Genomic DNA, 22,548 nt, shown 5'->3' on the forward strand with positions numbered 1-22,548 from the left:
CTTTAGGAAAGATGGAAAATTATGGGGAAATGAGGAGAAATTATCTTTGTTTAGGCAAAAAGAAATATCCAAGTGGGTTCCAACAGCAAAAAATTGCACTGGCCCAGATCACGTCATTGGCAATGAGAAAAACAGCTGGGGGTTAAATCTTCCAGCTGGTTACAGTCCCCAGGAAATGCCCTCTGACCTCACTCGTTAGGACACTGTCAAGGTACAGTTCATTATTTTAAATAGATCATTTTTTAACTCACTCTTGTTGGCAACATGAAGCTGAAATCCATATTCTCAGCCCTGTTATTTTTTCCTTTGCTTCACTGCATGTGCACACACTGCTTCTGTTGGGTTGTTTATTTGTGCGAGGGGCTGTTATCAAGTTATACAGACTACTTTCTTACTGTAGCATTGCTCAGGAAGGCTGGCTTGATTAATTATGTTTAACAAAAAAGGGGCACCGAGGAATCTGGTTTTGGGAGAAAATCCACACTGAAGAATTGCATGGGCTTTTCAAATGGATGGGGAAGATGTGAAAGAAGTCTAATTTCAAGCCTATTAATATTGACAGTGAGGGTCAGATTCTCAGCCTTGAGTGGCATATCTGGTTGTCCAAGGATTCCCTCAGTATGGGGGGTTTCCTAGATGGTGCAGAGATGATGTAGCCATCTCTGCCCCACTCCTCGCTACTGACCATGGGCATAAGACCGTGGCTGCTGGAACAACCACTGGCAGCTGGTGTAGTTCAGAAAGACATAGGTCTAAACTATGCTGAGGATTGGACTGGCACTGAACCAGAGATGGGTCAAAGCCACAAAATTGTCCTTAAGAGCTGAAGCTGACCTTTGCCAGCCTTTGGAGGTGTGTGAATTTGGGGATCTGTGTACAGGCCTGTCTCAAAGTCACATCTTCCAAACAGCCTTACAAAGAAAGCAGTTAGTTTTGAGAGCCCTGCACTGTACTTCACGGCTGATTAGAGTAAATGTGCAGCTCTTTCATGAGACTGGTCTGCTGATGGAAGGCCATGTATATCAAACCCAATCAAAAGCATTCGTCTTATCATGCACCTAATTGCCATCATCTTGTTCCCTGAATGAGAGTAGCTGTAAAAAGAATGCAAAGTCCAGGGAATATCACACATACTCAGCAGAAAAAAAAAATTAAACCAAAATGCCATTAAAGATTCAACTTAAAAGTCACTGACATAAAATGCAGAATTAAGAAGATCCCCACTCTGGAAACACTTGAAGATAATGCCCTAAATCTTTTGGAACCCATTCATCAGCATGACCTCAATTGTCATTTCATCTATAACTTCCATGACAGGTCCGTTGGAATTCCACATTCATGACCTGACTGTTATTGCAAAGAGTAACATGTACGGTAATTGGTGGGCAAACATTGCTGGGTGTAACAAAGATTGAATATCATCAAAATTGTTATACAGGACCAGAAATTTGGAAGGATCATTTACCACAAGGGCATATTCATTTAATGTAAATGTGTCCGCTCACCAATGCTGGGAGTCATTAAGTCAAACATTTTTTTTTTTGCTGTCATCTTTATTAACACTAAAACCAACTCAAGTTTTTTACAAAAGCAATTCCTGAATGAGTAAAGACAGAGATATTGCATGTATAGTAATAATGATGATGATAACACCTAGTTCTTACATAGCAGTTTTCATCAGTAGATGTCAAAGTGCTTTAGAAAGGAAGTCAGGATCATTATCCCCATTTTACAGATGGGGAAACTGAGGCACAGGGAGGGGAAGTGACTTGCTTGGGGTCACCTTCTTGCCAGTGCAGTAATGATCATAAGAGCTGGAGTTTGGAGACTAAGCTGTAATGACTAATTTATTCACCACCTCTCCAGGACATGAATTGTCTGCCAAAAGCTCATGAGTTTCTCAAATGTCTTAATTATTCACATTACTCTGAGGAATAATTTCTGTGGTCTGTAACTTGCTCACAAGCCATTTTCAAAATATGAGCTGTTGGATGTCACATGGTTTGTTTCTGCTTCCCAGTAGGATAAGCATGACTCTTAGAACGATGTTAGTATGAAAATTGCTTTAGAGTAGCATCTAGGCGCTCCACCTAAGGGACCCATTGTGCTAGGCCCTGAAAGTATCCTCCAGAGACAGCCCCTGCCTTGGAGCGATTGCTGTCTAAATGCACAAGACAAACAAAGTGGGAGACAGCGAGCAACGACACAGTGTGATGAAGTGATTTGTCTAAGGACACTCAGCTGATCCGTAGTAGAGCTGGGAACAGAATCGAGAGGTAAAATCCTGGCTCCACTGAAATCAATGGAAAAACTGCCAGGTCTCCTGAGTCCCAGTACAGCATCCAGTCCTCTTGATCACATGCCTTTCAGGCTGAGGGTGAAAATGCTGGAGATTATGAATTTGAAATTTTCTTTCTTGGAATATTCTCCTATATATCCTTAAAATTTGCTGCTTCTGCAAACATTCCTGCCTCGAAACTAATTCACTAGAAGATTCACAGAAAGCAAATACCAAAGGGGCATGGGCACCATGGAAGTGAATTTGCTTAAAAATTCAAACACATATTTGCAGAAAAATGTTTGCGCAGCTCTGATGATAACCTTGATACACCTGGCCCTTTTACCCCAGCAATGTACTGGAGTGATCCCCATTCCTCAGCAGAGTCCCAGGACTGGAGTACACGGGAGGAAGTTGTGAACTGGACCAAGGTGCATTAGTAAAATAGGCTATAGGAGCTTTTACAGCTGCTGACAACACTGGTTCTGAACAAGAACTACTCATCTGTTTACTTTTGTCACATACCAACCTTCTATCACCCTTCAAAAATAACAAAAATAATCAAACAACAATGAATAGCTGGTAGGAACAGGTGCGACTCTGAGCTGCTTAACTGCAGAGGGTTTGAAACTGGACTCAGAGAAAGGATAGAAGATCAGATGTTCAAGAAAGAGCAGAGATTGAAGGAAAGAATGGAAATTTTGAACTCTACCTTGCCCCTATGCCTGTGACATCATGTTGCAACACACTGTAATAACACTACGAATAGCAATAATATTTTGCTCTTGCACTGAACCTGCCACTGGAGGATCTTGCATTGTTCTAACACTATTTATTAGTTAAGCCTCAGATTGCTGCTATAGGAGTAGGTTGTACCCATTTTATAGATGGTAAACTAAGGCACAGAGGGGTTAAATGACTTCCCTGAGGTGACATCAAAAGCTATTCACAGCTGAGCCAGGAATAGAACACAGGAGTCCTGACTCCAAGGCCCATTACACTCTCTTCTTATGGAAGACTCTTCATGCCATATAGCATCAGTGTATTGTATTAAACTCCATTATAACGATTATATCCTGAGGAATACTTTGAAGAAATTTGCTGACTTCTTCATTTGTGAGTCAAATGGAAATGTACAGAGGATTTTTTAATAAACTTTTGTTCTTTCAATTAACAGTAAAAAAAGTTTTCAACACGCATCCCTGGCCCAGTTGCACAGGAATGTATTTAATCAGCCACTGCATAAAGATAACTGGCCATGACCCATTCCCTTTCTGATGTGGCATGGTGCTCAGAGAACGGGTGTGTCCATTTTAGTCTGCAAGCCCATGAGAAAGAATGAAAAGTTTGTCTATAGCTTGAAAGGAGATCTGAGAATTTCTTGTCTCATTGAAAGGCGAGTTGTTTACCACAGACAAATTGGAGAGTAACACCCCGATTCAGCTCAGCAAGCTCATTTCACTGGCTACAACATTTCTGCAAGGGGCGTTTTTATATTAATTGTTACCAGATCAGCAACCTGTGGAATGAATTCATTTACAGTCTTGGCTTGAGTTCCCCCATTGGCTGGAAGCCTTCTCCATAGCCCCACAGAGAATGGCCACAGTTCAGAGAGGGAAGAATTCCAGCGATAAATAGCGTGGATGCAGTCACAGAGAGCTAAACATTATACATTGCGAACAAACAGACTGAAAGTGGAGAGCTGGCTAAAACATTTCTGAGCCTTTCTCTCAACATGTACAGCACAGCTTCTTTCCCTCAGCTGGCTGAATGATTAAATATGGGATATTTTGCAGGGAAGACTCCCCCCAGAGCAATGGACTCTCTTTTGCTATGTCTGTCAGTTTGTTAGAAGGTTTCCGCACTGTTTCTGAACATTGTCCAGAGGGTTACAAAAGACACGGGCAATGAAATGCCAGGTCCACACAACAACTTGTGGTTTAATTTGTACTAAGTGGCTCACAGCAGCATCAGGAGTGCATTAACTCTCCAGTCCCCACCCCTCCAGTCACTCTTGCTCAGCATACACGATTTTTGTTGGGTTTGCTACTACCATTGTTTCATGCCCTTGGCATTTCATGAAGGAGCGTGGGGGGGCCGGGGGGGAGGGTCAGGGCGGGAGATTGGAAGTGGAAAGCCTAGAAGTCTGTGAAAGAAGCTTTTAAGGGCAGTGGGACTTTCTGTATCAAAACAGCAGAAGAAGACAACACCAAAAGTATGTCATAATGAAGACCAGCCAAGCAAAGGAGATGAGGCACATTGGGTAGCCTCATGTATAGGCCGTGATGTGGAGTCTCTGTCCCCAGAAGTGGATCGAGCCTGTATTAGAACATTCCTCCCTTTCAGGATAGCATTCTTGGACTGACTCAGCAAAGCAAAGTGTAGTGAATTGACTTAGAAAGAAGCCCTTTCAAGAGATAATATCTCATTGTCCAGGGTGTAAGCTGCTTGCCAGCTGAGGTCAGGTAGGGGCTTTCTTCTCACACCTCCAGGATAGAGCAATGCATCAATGGGGATTTTGTGTCTTCTTTGGTTGAAGATTTTAGCCAATGGTAAAAGCAAACAAACAAACAAAACCCAGCAGAGTCTGCATTTCAACACAATTTGTTTAGTTTGTGAGACTTATTGGTGGTTTATTTGCTTACTTTGGCATTCTACAGGATGAGGTCACAGTTCTTGATTTTATGGGAATAATTTCAATAGGCAGATGGAAATCAGCCTGCATCGGATGGATAAACCAGACTAGGGGAATGGGCTAGAAAAGAAAAGATGTGACTCCACATAAGCATTTTTAGTGATTTTACATGCCAGTAATGAATCTCAGCTCTAGTCCAGAACCACAGAGAGTCTCTTCTCAGGAGAGGATCAGAAATGACTTTCGCAGGGCTCAGATGGACAGAATTTAGGTGCACTGGCAGGACTGACTGAGCTCTGAAGCATGTTGGCGGTAGCAGGGGTGCTAAGAACCCCGTCCCATTCATGATCACTGGATTCACCCAATGACATTAACACAGACAATTGTACCGTGGCAAATGAAGTACCTGAGAGTGAGAATGGCTGAGAGACTGGGCTGGGACTCAGGAGCTCTGGGTTCAGTTCCAAGCTCTGCTACAGTCTTGGGCCTGTCACTTACTTTCTCTGTGTCTTAGAGTATGTCTACATTGCTATAGAGCCCCCCCGGCTGGCCCGTGTCACCTGACTCAGCCTCCTGGGGCTCAGGCTGTGGGGCTATAAAATTGCAGTGTAGGCATCTGGGGTCTCAGAGCCCGGGCTCCAGTCCAAGCCTGGACAAATACACTGCAATTAAATAGTTCTGCAGCCCAACACCACAAGCCCGAGTGAGCTGACACAGGCCAGCTGTAGGTGTTTTATTGCAGTGTAGACATACCCTCAGTTCCCCATTAGTACAATAGGGACCATAATCCTTCCCGCTCCTATCCTTTGTCTGTTGTCTTTATTTAGCTCTTTGGGGCCAGGACTGTCTCTTTGTGTTTATACAGCTACCTACTACAACGAAGCCCTGACCTTAGCTGGGACATCTAGTTGCTACTGTAATACAAAGAATAACACTCGAGTCAGGTGTTCTCATCCACATAGGGGCTGATTCTGCTCCTACTGAAGTTCATGGAAGCAGGAGTGGAGTATCTACAGCACGCAGATTCACCTATTCCATCGTGATCATCTCGTCTGACCTCCTGTATAACACAGGTCATCGAACTTTCCCAGAATAACCCCTTTTGAACCAGAGCCTGTCTTTAAAAAAAATCTAATCTTCATTTAAAAATTGCCAGTGATGGAGAATCCACCACGACCCTTGGTAAATTATTCCAGTGGTTAATTATTCTTACTGTTAAAAATTTACACCTGATTTCCAGCCTGAATTTGTCTTCAACGTCCAGCCTTTGGATCATGTTATACCTCTGTCTGCTAGGCAAAAGAGCCTCTTATTCAGTATTTGAAACCCATGTAGATATTTAAAGAGCGTAGTCAAGTCACCCCTTAGCCTTCTTTTTATTAACGATAAATAGATTGAGCCCCTTGAGTCGATCACTGTAAGGCAGGTTTTCTAATCCTTTAATCATTCTCGGGGCTCTTCTCTGAACTCTCTCCAGTTTATCAACATGCTTCTTGAAATGTGGACACCAGATCTGGACACAGAATTCCAGCAGCAGTTACACCAGTGCCAAATACAGAGGTAAAATAACCTCTCCACTACTCGAGATTCCCCCGCTTATGCATCCAAGGATTGAATTAGCCCCTCTGACCACAGTGTTGCACTGGAAGCTCATGATTAGCTGTTTATCCACCATGACCCCTAAATCTTTTCTTAGAGTCACTGCTTCCCAGGATAGGTTTCAGAGTAACAGCCGTGTTAGTCTGTATTCGCAAAAAGAAAAGGAGTACTTGTGGCACCTTAGAGACTAACCAATTTATTTGAGCACAAGCTTTCGTGAGCTACAGCTCACTTCATCGGATGCATACTGTGGAAAGTGTAGAAGATCTTTTTATACACACGTGCTTTGTGTGTATAAAAAGAGCTTCTATACTTTCCACAGTATGCATCCGATGAAGTGAGTTGTAGCTCACGAAAGCTTATGCTCAAATAAATTGGTTAGTCTCTAAGGTGCCACAAGTACTCCTTTTCTTCCCAGGATAGTTGCCCATCCTGTACATACGGCCTATAGTCTATGTTCCTAGATGTGTACGTTCATATTTAACCATAATAAAATGCACATTGTTTGCTTGTCCCCAGTTTACCAAGTGATACAGATCACTCTGTATCAATGACTTGTCCTTGTCATTATTTATTCATTTACATGAGAAGCTTCTGAGTCATCTTTGTTGTGACTAACAAACCAGAAATTGAGATTTGACTAAAAATATAATAAAACCAACATTGTGCTGAACTTTCCTCCGTCAGACTTATCCCTGAAAATATCACATGGGCCAACGCTATGACACGGAGAAGATGAAGCAGCAAAAAAATTGATGTTTAGGGAAGAAAAAAGTGAAAATCTCATTTTCTATGAGGAAAAAAAATCAAGTTTTACCTGTTAGAAAATGAATGCCTTGAATTTTATCCCGAAGCAATGAGGCACTGGTGTGTCCTGATAGCGTTACCTATGCTCTTGTTGTTAACACAGATATTTTCAGTTCTCAGGCCAAAAAGAAAGAGAATGCTATAAAGGTTTTGTTGATCCAATCATCGTTATGGAAGACAGTGGAAAAACTCCCACTGACTTCAGGAATGAGTGAAGTTAAAAAACGTTGCGGGGGTGGCGAGGGGATTCACGTTGGCTAAGTATGAAAGTTTTGATGTCTATTTGAACCTCCTGAACCTCATTCTTTTCTTACATGGTTATAAATCAGGAGTAACTCCACTGAAGTTAATGGGCCAAAGGTTTCCGCTGGATGTCATTCTAAAAGACACATACTTATCTACCACCGGTTATTAGACTTCGTGCAGAAATCACTGGGTGAGATGCTATAGTCTGTGTTAGGCAGGAGATGAGACTAGGTGATCATAATGATGCCTTCTGGCCTGAAAATCGATGCATAACTCCTCTGGTATCAATAGAGTGATGCCAACGTCAAATCTGGCCCGATAGAGTTTCACCTGGTGTGAGCCCTCTGCAAGAGAAGCTTCTTGAGTCTGCAAAACTGAGTTGGAAAACTCTTAAGAAATTACTTTCTGCTGAAATTTCTGGCACTTCCTCGTGGAACCATGTAAATCCCAGTTGTTTTGGCAAAGCAACCGGGTTAGTTTTTGTTGGCACAGGTTCACATCCCCATGAGCATTACTCAGAATTTGGGATCTCAGTGCAACAGGGTATGCAGAATCCTTCTTTCTGCTTCCAGCTGAGCTGAGAGCCCATGGTGCTCTGGCACTGCCCTTTCAGAAATTGCTGGCACCGCACAATGCAAGCTGCAGCCACAACAATGCAAAATAAGGAGCAATGACAACAAATGGAACAAACTGTTTCAAACCACAAAAACAATCACTTTGAATTTTGGGAAAAAGCTGGAGAAGAAGTTGATTTTATCTGCACTGATACATCTGTCCCGAGTTGGTAATGACTTCCTGATGTATGACGTTATAACATGTTGGGTTTTTATGTAATGACTGCATCTAAATTAAATCTAAATCTAAATTAAGATAAACTACAGCCTTTGGGAAATGCTGTGGTGGAACACACTCAACCTTAGAGCAACTTCTTGCATCCAGCACCTCCTGCTGACTGGCTGCCTCTGGCTCGAGGTCTTCTATGGGCCAAGTCACAAAGTTCACACCCCTTCTGGGATATCACCACCAAGTCCAAACGAACCTGCTGCCCCGCTGGGCTACTGAACTTGTCTATTTCTAATTGCAAACCCTATTTCAGGGCTTCCTGGGGAGGAGCCTGCCCTGCTGTGTGCTTCCTGCTTTGTTGACCTGTTAAACCCTAGCTCTGGGATTCTCTCTGCCAGAGAGACCTGCCCCTTCTGCAGTCCCTCCTTCAACTGAGCTCCTTCAGTCTACTTATTGTGGCTTAGCTCCACCCGCTCTGGCCGGGAGACAATTAGGGCATGGCTACGCTGCAATTTGACACCTGCGGCTGGCCTGTGCCAGCTGACTTAGCCTGAGCCCCATGAGCCCAAAGGGCTGTTTAACTGCAGTGTAGCTGTTTGGGCGTGGACTGGTGTCTGGGCTCTGAGGTGAGAGGGCCCCAGAGCTTGGGCTGCAGCTGGAGCTCAAGCGTCTACAACACGTCTACCGTGATTTTCTTTCCAATTTTTTTCAGTTATTTTTCTTGGCTTTCTCTCATCCCCATATTGCCCCCCTTTCAGAGATTTCAGTCCAGTGTTTGTAGTTACACCTTCTTGTACCATCCAATATATTTCTTCTCTCTCCTAAGTGTTTACACCCTTACAATATTTGTAGCCTGTTGTCATGTTCTCTCCCTATAGCTTGCCTTTCTGACCCAAGCTATACATTTAAGCTTTATTCATCCTGCCTCATAAATCAATCCCTGATCGTTTTTTGTGACTCTCATGAGCTGCATGACGCATTTCAGGTTTTGCTACTTCTGAGTCTGGAATAATCTCAACCGTAGTCAAAGGAGTTACACCAACAGGAGAAGAAAATTAAGCCCCTGGGCTCGTTTGACTACTAAAGAGACATACAAAGATGGAGGATGCTTTGCCTGGTCTTTTACTCAGAGAGTATAAAGATCCAGGTCAGATGGTGATTCTGGGCTGCAGACGAGAATTAAATGACTGAGTTCAAATCACAGCTCTGACATGCTTCCAGCTTTTATCAGATGGTTCCACTCAGTGTTTGGCACAGCTGATGCAAAAGAAGGTCCAGGAAAAAGCAATCACACAATGAAAGCTGTCTAAGCACACTAGCAAAAGGAGAAGGGTCCCTGTCTGCACGAGCCATTTCAAATTGTGTATTACGATACCCTCCCTGCGATCTTCAGACAGTGGCTGGCGACCCAGTGCGGGAGAGCGCTGTCTGATTGCTGGGTACTTCCTGTGTCAGAGGAACGTTAATCTTTGTTCTCTTACGTTGTGCCTGAGCGATGTCTGCAGCATTTTTAATTGCTAAGAAAACCCCAACCTCGCCTTCTCTCCTGCCACATCAGATTACATTGCAAACAGCCTGCCTAGGAGATGGAAGGGTAAAATATAACATCTGGTGGCATGGATACCATGTTAGCAATTAATGGTGGTCACAGATTCTCCTCTCTGAGTTTCAGCTTTCGCTTTGTTCTTACACCCTGGGTTGATCCATAGGTTTTCCTTGCGGGGAGGTGTCCTAGAAAATGTACACAATCACTTAAACACTGAAAGGCCAGAGCAGCAGCTCTGTTGACTTCAATGGTGATTTACAGCAGCTGAGAATCTGGCCCTGAAGTGTACAAACTGAGCTAAACCATTGGATGGTTAAGCTTAGAGAGGGAAAGGGGTGGGGATGAGGAATGTACGTGTTGGAATTGTACCTGAGCAGCACTGGGATTGTACCTGAACTCCAGGGCTTGAGAAGGAATCCCCTGAATCTCTTCGCATGATGTCAGTCATAAGTGAAGGATGGAGTTCCTCTCCAATAATTAGTCCTGGGACCCTAATTCCAGCCGTGGGGAGAGGCCTGGGTGAATGACTGGGGTGAGGTGGGGCTGCAGGAAAGAGAGGACTACATGGGAGACTCATGGCTGTAATGAAGGGAAGCTGAAGCTGACAGACAGAAGGAGAGAGGATCCCAAAAACGGAGAGAGGGCTGTGAGCGGAAAGGGCTTGGAGGTGTGGAGTGAGAAGGCCCGCCACAAGAAAGAGGGTTTGAGAGCAGAGGGAGGGAGGTGGTGGGCACAGAGGAGGAGCCCTGGTAGCAGAGGCAGGACCCTGAACATTTGTCTTACACTGGCTGTTAGCAACAAGTACTCTTGGATGCATCAATTTTTATTTCTAACTGTTCATAAATGGCAATTTTACTTTATACACGCGCACACGCAAAAATAAAAATCGAATTCTGCCATGCCTAGCTGCAACTTCTTAGCTGCCACCTACAGCAAACATTGCACCAACTAGTGGGGGCAGCTACTAATCTTCACCCCAAAGCTACTAACCTAAGCCATAAGACAGTATTGTCCCTTACTTATGTGACTCCTTCGTGCTTCACAGTTCAATGCCAGGTATCCAGTATCTGAAATTAGAGCTGTTTTGGTTAGTTTTTAATAAACACAAAGGTCCCCGATTGGCTAACTTCACTCGTAGAATCAGGTTTCCAGTGCGAATGCTCAGGTTGACGAGTTCCGTCTTCACTTTCCATCAATACACTCTGAAAATGTGCTCCTTCCATAAACATTCCTGCCAGGAAATTCATCCCCTAGAATATTCTCAATATAGGTCTCATCCAAAGTCCACTAAAGGCCTCCCAGTGATTTCAGTGGGCTCTCAATTACTTCATTTTGAATAGGCCCAAAGTGAACACTATCCAAGTGAAATTTATGCAAAGAGTGGAAAATGTGCAGTGTTTGCCCAGCTCAATTCTATGTTGGTCCTTATCATGTCCTCATCATTGGCATATCTGAGTGCCTTCCAGTAGCACATTAAACAGCATGACTAATTAGGTGTTACCATCCTACAGCAGTTCCATCACTTGTGTGAAAAGAGTTGGTAGGTCCCTGTCTACTTTCCAGTTAGCATAAGAACATATGGATCAGACCGATGGTCCATCCAGTCCTATTTCTGACACTAGATGCTCTAGATGCAGACTTGGGATAATCTATGCTGCCCTGACCACATGCACACATTACATCTCCTCTTAATCGTTGATAGTTAGAAATAGGCTTATGCCCTGAAACATGAGCTTTGAGATCTATTCCAGAATTCGCTAGCATTCACTGTTTTTACTCTGGATATTCTGGTTCACCATATAAAGGTCCATACAAATTTCCACATCACGAAACCACCACTATAAACAGCCTGTCATGAACTTAAATGTGCAAGGAAACCAAACCATCCTCAAAGCCCTAGAGATGGTCTACAATCGCGTTGCTATACTTTTACTGGGCATAAACAGTGGACTATCTGGCAAGCACTATAAACAACATTTAAGATGTGGTTGTGTTAATTTAAAGTCATGCCTCCAAAAGGGTTGTGTTTTGGGTCACCTATTCATTAACCTAAAACACGACCAATGCTCTAGGAGACTAGAAACTCATGAACATTAGGGACATAGGACATAGGTTTGGGAAAAGCTTCTGGGTCATCGAGTCAAGTTCCCTGCTACCACAAGCAATCCCATCATATAATCTTCAGAAGCATTCACTTCAAGAAAGGACCTTTTGGATCCAATTAAAGGATTCTCATTCTAAATGTTGTTTTTCTTCCTTTGAGAACTGGGAACGATATGTTTCCATTTTAAAATATACTGAGACCTTTAAGACACATGCTGAGCCCTCAAAACTAAAACCATTCAATTTCCCCCTAAGATTAGAGTAAGATCCTAACTATATTCAGAGCAGCTATTTTCATTTAGATATTTAGAATGGCACTTGGTTCAAGAGATATAAGAGTGCAGTTTCAAGTCACAGAGGGAGGGAAGCCTGACAGATGCCATATACAACAAAAAAAGGCCAAGGAGATACTGATGAGCATATTGGATGCCAATTGCATCTCATTATCAGTGTCACTTAGTTGGCTGTCATATGGGCTCTTTTATATGAACTCCAAGAGAAGGGTAACGAGGAACCTGAATGTGATGAATTTTTCAAAGCTTTTTTTAAAATATTTAAATACATTAAAATAATAATCAGGTAAAACTGGATTATTGCTGCAGGTACTTAAAAACAAACTTGACACAAGGACTTCGGAAAAAATACAAGGAATCAGCCCCTTTGAGCTGAAAGGTGGGTCGTGAGATCTGTGAGGCCACACTGGAGCATGCTGGGCTTTAAATTGAATCACGGGAGAGGGGCTGGGTTGGATCGGTGCAGAACTCCTCCTTTGTTCGCAAATCTAGAGGATGTATGATTTTTCTCAGTGGCCCTTCAATTTCTTCCCCCGCCTCCCAGCTCTTGAGGAAGATGATACCTACATATGAAATTCTCACTGAAATAGAGAACAAAAATAGCACAGCATAAACTTCACAAGCACTTGCCTGACCCAGCTCGCATTTCAATTTTAAATGCAATGACGGTGTTCCTTATAGATTTACACCATCCCTTTTAAAATAGACACATCATGGCATATTCGCTAGACGCCCACAGATGCTTGTTCATGTCCTCTGTTACATATGGCCCTTGTGACAATAGGAAGTGTGACTTGGCCCTTAGATCTTATGGTTTGGGGCACTGTGGATAGAGGACTACTCCATAAAGAATAAATCCAAGTGCTGATAACCCCAGTTTTGCAGAGGGCCATCACAAGGCCTATGCAGCATCGGAATCCTGATATTGGGGATTAAGCAGAATATAGTGGAAGTAAGAGTGGCAGATCTGGTCCTCTCTGAGTAACACAATCCGTGGTTGAAATTACTCATAAAGGCAGTGTTGGAGTCAGTCACCAAAATGATGTAGTTTGGAGAGGAACATCTGGGTCAGTATATTTTTTAAAGAAAGTTGCACTTAATAAAGACAGATGTAAACAGAGAAAAAAACTCAAAACAGCACCAAAGCCGATCATGCTTCATGGAATGATGGACCAGCAGATATCCTACTCTTTGGGTTTAACAGAGCTAACACTTGTGTGGCTTGTGAGGGATTGAGATGGTTGCACTTCCTCCATTCAGCTGCAAAGTCAGTGTCCTGCATGCAGCCATAGAGAAATGAAATCACGTTCACTTTCCCTACTCTGTTATGAGTTACTCCAGAACATCAGCACCTGCAAACATGTTCAAATAACACACAGCAGTTCCCGCCTTTGTGGCATGGATGAGGGGCTTATGGGGAGCGGGCTGATCTCCATAATATTCATTCCACTTTGCTCCACATTTTCTGGAGGGTGGACTTCAGCAACAGTCCAAAGGGTGAGAGTTCATCCCAGTAAGTCAGTTATCCTTCCTTAAAGCATCACAGATGTTTAATATTTCTATTCCCTGCTCAAGAGAGACAGAGAGAAAAGAGACACAGAGAATACAGTAATTTTTTTCCCATTCTTTCCATATGTTTCCCACATCATTCAAGATAAAATGGAGGTGCTGGTGAGAATAGAAATAAGTTTATTGGTCTGATGCTTTCTAGTGAAAGACTAAGACCTCTTACTAAGAGTTGCTCTTTCAGCGGGGATGGCTTTCCAAAGAGCCATTCTTTCTATCAACATTGTTATTGCCCTTAATTGGTTTATAGCCTCTGGCACACACATCACATGAAATTGCGCCCTACCTGGCAAGCAGTTGCTAATCATGCCCCCTTGTGCCTAGTTTTTTGTTGTTGTTTTTTTTTTTGGAGGGACATCATGATTTTGACTTGTAAGTTTAAGTTGGAGGTTTTGAAATAGCTTTTATAGCCCAGGCAACATAATATTGCAACACAAGAAGATACAACTTCATCACATCATGATGCTTGAGTTTGTCCAGGAAGCAAACAGTTAAAGATGGCAACTATCAGTCTTGCGGAACAGGCTGGCTGAAAAGTGCCCTGTTTCTCCACACAGACAATAAGATTCTCCTACAGTTAGCAGCTAATTGTATCGCTCCTTTAGCTCTAACAGATGCTTCCTCTTCTCCCCCTAATACTCCCAGGTTCTGTCCGTGCTGATGACTTACAGTAGAGTTTGCTACACTTGCACTGCTGGTGCTGGTTCTGTAGCTGAGATGGGAATCTATCTAACAGAGGCATAAAAGGCTCAGAATCGGACCCTGGGGATGTTGGAGATCTAGACCTGAATACTGCAAACATCCCCTACCTTTACAATGGAACAAGTAAAACCCCCAGAACTGAATTTCAATCTTTGGGCTGGTCAGAATCAGGATCTGGACCCAACACCAACTTTTGCAACTTAAGCCCATCTCTAGTTTTATGTTTGCTGCTTACTGCTGTAGTGAGAGCGGCCTGGGGGGTGAGGCAGACGTGCAGATTTGCCTGACTCACCCATTTCAGAGTCTTCGTTATTACGGCTGTGATGTGCTCAGATACCAGTACAGAGTCACCAAGCTGATGTAAGAAGGGTAGGGCCTGATTCTACCAGCAGCTGCGTGCTTAACACCCTCCAGTAACACTGATCCAGCAAGGTACTGAGAAGCCACTGCTCCCACTGACACCAAACTTGCTGGGTCAAGCAATCACCTCCCTCAGGGGGCAGGATAGCTCAGTGGCTTGAGCATTAGCCTGCTAAACCCACGGCTGTGAGTTCAATCCTTGAGGGGGTCACTTAGGGATCTGGGGCAAAAACTGGGGATTGGTCCTGCTTTGAGCAGGGGCTTGGACTAGATGACCTCCTGAGGTCCCTTCCAATTCTGATATTCTATGATTCTCCCTCTCTTCATTAAACTCCTCCTTATGACTCTCCTCTCCTGCAGGATCCACAAGGAATGAGTCAGCAATTACAATTACTATGATCAGCATTTGTATAGCTATGCAGCGCAGCCTCCCTGACACATGGACTAAGATGTCCCCCAGGGCATCTCCCTGAAATCTATCTGCCTCAGGATTCATACCAGACTCATCATTCAAGTATCTGAGCCTAGTATAGGCGTATTGTGGTCAGCTGTAGTCTACTCCAAGTAGAGCGTTCCTTAGTTCTTTCTGTTCTTCCCTGGAACGGGAGGACCAGCACATTCAGCTTTGTGTTCGTTAAGAAGCCCTATCGGGAAAGCTCCGATCAGGAGCATTTCAGCCCTAATGGAATTGCACAGTGGTGGTTTGGATGCAGATGTCTTAGATTTTGGACTAGTCATCGGTGGAGATGGACAGTCTGGAATGAAGAAGAAAACCCAGCAACCACAAGGAGAAGGAATTTGCTTTCTCCTGAAAGGCACACTCTGTATAATTATGCCAGCCAAAGGTGTACATAAATCCTTGGTAACTGCCATGGTAATCATTTCATGTGTACAGGGTTTTTCAGGCTAAAGCATAATTACCGCTAATTGCTCTTTGATTTTTGTTCTGAAACAGCTCCTTTTCCAGCACTCAGGTTTTATGAATAGTCTTTATCTCTCCAGCTGTTCTTAAGAGAAGCCACTGTCAAAATAAAGATCCATGCTGGCAAACCTCACAGAGTCTAATGTTTCACCAGTGTTCTGAGTGGTATTTGGGTTTTCCAAATCAGCTGGAATTTGGAAAGATTTTGTTTGTTTGTTTTTAAAATAAATCCCCCGTGGTTAGGGTTGCCAATTTTAGTTGGACGTATTCCTGGAGGTTTCATCACATGATGTAATCTTTAATTAAAGATTAATCTTTAATTCCTGGAGACTCTAGGGCAATCCTGGAGAGTTGGCAACCCTACCTGTGGTGGGAAATTGGGAGCCAGATTTATGCAAGGAGGTGGCAGGATGCAAACCATGAACAGGAAATAGCACTTCAAACTAGGAGAAAGCCTGTATTAGGAAGAGAAAAGAATGCCCCAATCATTAGACTATCAAGAGCGGGTGGCCCATGTGTATGATTTATACATACAGATCCGGTCGTTAATTTTTTAGCTAAAAATATCTACCCTAATGTGTAGAGAGGTACATGGCTATGAGCTGAATGGCCCCCTCTGCTTTCCAGTGTGGAGGGCCCTGCATTCTTTAAGAGCTTTGATCACTGCATGGAAGTGGAGGAAGAATGCCAGTTATGGAGCACCAGCTCACACTTCCTGAAACCCTCAGATGGAGTCCCAAGCGGCATCATTGGCATCACAAGGTTTTTCAGATGGGGCTGGGCCCTTTCTCTGTGACCCTCTGCATTATGGATTTGCCAGGTTTTTGTCTGGAAGCCTCATCAGGCATTGAGCTAACCGGGCTGGTGCTCTGCATAGAAATAGGGCGGAGCAATACATCTCCCATATATCTCCCAATACATCTCTGTGGCCCTGGTACCATCTTGTATCTTCATCTCCATCCAGGGCTTCGTCTCCCCGTCTACTTCTCTGCTCCAGGGGAATTTCTTCTCCTCATGTCTTGTGGTAATATTTGGGGCTGACTATCAGGAACAAGGAAACAGACTTGTACTGGGGGACAGCAGTTCAATTCTACAGGGACAGGGCATCGAACATTCACCCCAGTAGCTTGGCGGAGGCGCATGTGCACTTGGTGGGCGAGAGTCTGTAGGAAGCCTGGCTGGGAGAGAGCCGGGGAGAGACTTTTATGACTCCTTTAAACACATCCTGGAAATGGAGCTAGCTGAGTGCATTACAGAGGCCTCATGGCATCATTTAAATGCAATGTTCCACTCGGAAAAGGAGAGGCCATAGCTCGGGAAAACGGTAATAACCTCATTCCTGAGCACTGTGTTTTCATGTGGCTTGGTGCCTCCTGAAGGATAATGTCTTGAATGTGGTTAGCCAGGAGCTATCACTTCAGCCCCTCATGAGCCACAGGCAGTATTTGCAATTGAGCGTAATCACAGAAAATGAGGAAGATTATACTACGGAGTGAATGAATGGAAAGGGAGGGCTGGTACCACTGGAAGCCTTCACACTGGAAAATGGTGAGGCTTGTTGGCTTTTTTCCCCTCCTCTTTCCTAATTTGGCTTCTGACTTTGCTGCTTGAAGCCAAATTAGCTCATGGTCTGAGGCTCCAGCAGTGAACATAAGCAGAGGTCTGAGTTGCAACAGGCTAGAAATAGAAGCAGAAATAGAACCAGTCACGCAAGAAACACCTCTAGGGCACATGCGCTTGCACACTTGAACAACCATGGACTCTCATGTAAGTGTGACGGCTTCACACACGACGGATGAGCCATGGCTGCTACTTAGACCCACTCCAAAGACTCCAGAATTGGGGGTTCATGTTTCCTCTCTGGTGGATTATGATATGTTTCAGTGGCAAACTGGGCCTGATCATTTAAGGACCAACCTGATTCCTTGCCCAGACATCAGACAATCACAGTCAATTGTTCATTACCTAATGGTACATAATTCCTGACAAAACGTGTCGGGGGACCCTTCCATTGCTCATGCTGAAGCTGTCGGTCTGGTATCTTACAGCAACACTACATGAATTACAGTTTATGAGACATTATTTAAAAAAAAAAGGCAAAAAAAAGCAGGACGGATGGTCCCACTGGGGCAAATTGATGCAATAAAAGCAAACAAAACCAATAACGATTCAAATTTAAGGCAGTTTACTTTCCCTTTAGAAATGCAGTGGTAACCCCAGCTCATATTGAAGGTGGTTGCAATAATATGAAAAAAACCAGCCCAGCTGATTATCAGAGGTGCTGGACACCCACAAATCTCATTGGAATCACTGGCTGCAACTGGTGCTCAGCACTTCTGAAAATCAGGCCAGCTAATAGTTCCTTTGTTTGAACCTGCTGGGAAATCCTTAAGCCTGAATTTATAGCATTCACCAATGGGTGCCCTCCTGACAATCAACCGCATCACTTGTGGTCTTGGCTACACACAAGTGATCACTTCATTACAAAGGCCCCGGGTGGTTAAAATGCGCCTTAGCATGTCCGTTGATTGAGGGACATAACACCGGATTGATCACTCAGGTGTAGACGGTCCAGAATCAGTTTCTACTTCACCAGGCCTGATCCGGCACGGTGCTAAGCATTCAGTGGAAGCTAAAGGTGCTTAGCATCTCAAAGGAAAGCTCCCCAAATGATCCCTTTTAGAGTGTGTCTATACTCCAATCTACAGTGTGATCGCAGCTCTGAGAGACATACCTGTGCTAGCTTTACCTGCACGCGTGTTGCTAAAAATAACAGTGTACACGCGGCACCCTGGCCAGAAGTCACATTGCTGACACCCTCCTTGCTGCATCTGGACTGCTATTTTTAGTACTGGTGTCACATCTTGGACTGGAGTACAGACCCTTAGACATTGTCTGATCCAGAAGGACAAAGGCAGAAGAGGAGGCCCCTGCCACCCGCTGGCTCACAGAAAACAGCATTAACAGAGCTCCAAAGGGACGATGGTGCAGTGCTCTCCACCGAAGAGGTGGCCTGCCACTGTCCGTATGTATAATAACGAGAAAGAGGCAGCAAATCAGGCTTTCTTTGGAGTGCACTGTCATTCTGGATCCTCTGCTGCACTGGGTCTAATGGCCTGGCTATTTCCATGGAAAGGCTTTGTCTTGCATGCATGTATGCAGAGGTGTGAAGAGCAGGGAAAGACTGCACAAAGCAGGTAGTACTGCCCGATAGCTGTGCAGAGTTGCTGGACTCCAAAGGGCGTTAATGAGGAACAAGAGCTGGGAGAAGAAATCTTGCACAGCAAGTCTGAAAACTGAGAAAGAAAACAAAGTGTGGGAGAACCCCACAGCAAAGTGATTTGCATCCAGAACACGAGACCATCTGGGCTGTCTCATGACTCAGTGAGAGCCAACTTTGAACTAGGTTTTGTGTCCACTACTTAATTGTGTCTCTGTCCTTTGGGCCATTGAGAAGAACCTGAGACTACAGCAGGTCTGAGTCACCATTCTGACTCTACCGTTATGTAGGAGCCGAGAAAAAAGATATAAATGGGTCACTATTGCACCCTAAGCAGATGACTAACCAAAGGAACTTTTCTTAGTCACGTCATCACTGGAGAACCTTTCAAACCCATCTGAGGAATTCTCCTGCTGTGCCACCAAATGATGGGTGGAAGTGATGAGTGGGAACCCTGAACATCAAACCAGGCCAGGTTTATTTTTGTATGTGCAGGGCATAAATCTTCTGGGCTCATCTTTCCCCCGCATCATCATTGTCCCAGTCTCTTTGAAGCTTTTCATCATACTGTTTCCTTGGTCAAGGGCTCATTTCAAAAGCAGACAAAAATTCACACAGCTATTGTCCTGTGGCTGTCTACATACTTCAGTCCTTTATTAGCCCCAGTCCCAGCAGACATCTGAGCAGAGAGCTCAGAATTTCATCTGCAAACAGACAAATTAAACTTCCAACTAGAGAAAAAAGATTTTTTCCCTTTAGTGAAATACTCTTTAAAAAAAACCTTAAATATTCGAAACTCAAAGACATCTGGGTTTCCAAGCCTCAGGAAATTGCAAGTCCCATTCTGGAAATAAAATACACGTTTGTCCATATATCACATTAATTAAAAGCCATAATATGGAAAGAAGGACCATAAAACGTTTTCCTGATGGCTGGCAGATTTGCATAGCAATTTCTTCTGTTTAACCATAGAATAACTATTATTATTATTATTTAAAAGAAGGTCATATTTTCCTTTCTCTTCAATGTTCCTCTGAGATTAAAAGGAATAAGCAGTTTCTCAAGGATTTAATAACCATTTACACTTACATTGTCTCTCATCAGAGGAATACAAAGCATTTTATAAATACTGACTAGTGATTTGAGCATGAAATGATTATTTGTCATCAGGCCCTAGATACTGAATTTTAACATGAGTAATTTACTAAAAGAAGTGCCAATGGGATTAAAAAGAGAGCTAAACTTTTGCCACTCAGAGATGTGCATTGGGGACACCCTCTACCCATTGTCTTCCAGACAAATTCACTTCGGCATTTGTAGGACAGTGAATGGGATGGGAGAAGGAGATGATGTGTTCTCAGTGCTGAAATTTGTGCTGTATTGTAACAGTGGCCCAAACTATGTTTCTGCATTCCTGGTGCAAAAGCAAAATAGTGGAAATGCCACATCAGAAACATTCCAGTTACTGGAGAAAAGGATTTGGCTGACTGGGAAAACTGTAGACTTTAGTTGGTGGTGGTGGGTTCTGCATTTTTTCCTAGTGAGGTACAGTGCATGGAAAACCATCATATAGTATGTGGTCAGCATTCTTGCCATAAACAGAGCAGTTGCACATTGTTAAAACATTATTAGTTTAGCTACTAGTGGGGAAGTTGTCTTACCCTTTTCCAATAGGACTAGAACAAATAGCTATTGACTGCAGTAACGCTCAACCCGAAATACGTTTGCATTAATTTTTGACACTCCTATAACATGCACTGCCTAACATCTGCCCTTCCCTAATCCTCCTTCTGCAATGCAAGAGAAAAAAGTGAGAGCAGTTACGCCTCATCAGAAGATATCCCTAGCAACTGGAGACACATCTGAGTTGTGAAGGAGATAATTACTCTGATATGAAGATTTTCCCAACGTTCAGTACGTGTCTCAATCCAGGATGTTATTTCAGTCCTTCCTAGACCAATGGGCCAACTGAAAAATTATATTAAATTAAATCTAAGCATTTTAGAGCAGGCCTGAAAAAAATATTTATTTTCATTCCCACCATGTACTCAATTCCTGTTGACTGTTATCACCTGACTCTGCATAGGGCTGGCCCAGTGATTGTTGGGAGGGTCAGTGAGATGATTATTAGACAAACTTTACTGATGTATTTTCCATGTGTGTATCTAAGTCTTTATCCTCCTTTCCTGGGGTCCTAATGCAGAGAAAAAGTCTGGTCCAGTAGGTTAGCTGTTAACCAGGAAGACCCACGTTCAGTTCCCTGCTCTGTAACAGTTGTGTGTGACTTCAGGAAAGTCATTTATCCGCTCTGTGCCGGACGTTCCTCTCCCTAATGGGGTAACAGCATGTCCCCACTTCCCAGAAGTGTTTTGAGGCTAAACACATGGCACAGGGATGGGAGGCAGATAAGTACCTTCAATAGTCAGAAATGCAGCCATTTCCTTTCCACGTCAGATCACATTGGGGGTGGCCTGACTTTCTCCAAAACAAGAGCAATAGCTGAACAGTTAGGTCACATGATATTTCATGCAACCAGAAAGGAGGCAAATTGAGGCAGCCATGTTTTTACTGGTTCACTCACACTTACGTGATGACCCTGTTCCTCCGTCCCTTACAATGGACAATGCTGGACTCCATTTCTCTCAAGTCTTTAGACTATGAAAGCATTTGGAAGTGGAGCGAATGATGAGATCTATGTAAGACACGGCCAACCCAAAGGGACAAGAGACAAAGTGCAAGTTGAAACTTTAAAAGGGAAGAAAACGTAACGACACACTAGTCTTGGGAATCACCATGAAGCAATCCAGCAGATTAACCGACCTAGATCTAGGCACTCTATCTTGAGTCTCCACTGTCTTGTCTGCTCATATAATGCCAACTGATAAACAGCATTACTTGTTGCCTGAACTGACCCTGCTTGTACCTGGAAACAATAAAACAAACAGGCCACAGATGGTAAAGAAATCGTTATTTAACATCCTTCTGTGTAACCCAGTCTCTGCCACTCACCATCGTCTTGTTCACATGTCCCCAAGGCATAGTTGCTAAGACCCACAGAGGCCTAAAATGTGGCCTGCAATTGCCCCCTCTGTAAAGCTGTGCTGTAAAGGTATGAAAAGCAGTGGAGAGCATACACTATCCTCAGTGACAGCAAAGAGACATTTATGTATCCTTTGCCATTCCATTACAGTGAATAGATGCGTGCGGTTCAGCGAACAGCGATCATCTGCTGAGCTGTCTACTCATTAGGAAGATATACACTGGACTGACCATTCATATGGGCAGTCAAGCCTTAAAGGTACAGCACTGCTATATATTAATGGCTATCTAGAACATTGCACACGGCCTTGCCATATCTTAGCTATGGAGGTGTGAGACTAAGGTGTCTAAGAGGCAGAATCCAAGCCTGCCTTTCCCCTCAAATGGCTCCCTGGGTGCCTTAAGTTTTTGCTTGTTCAGCTTTTGTTTTCCAGTGCATTATCCTTCTC

Source organism: Natator depressus, chromosome 16, assembly GCF_965152275.1.
Source record: "Natator depressus isolate rNatDep1 chromosome 16, rNatDep2.hap1, whole genome shotgun sequence".
Lineage (NCBI taxonomy): Eukaryota > Metazoa > Chordata > Testudines > Cheloniidae > Natator > Natator depressus.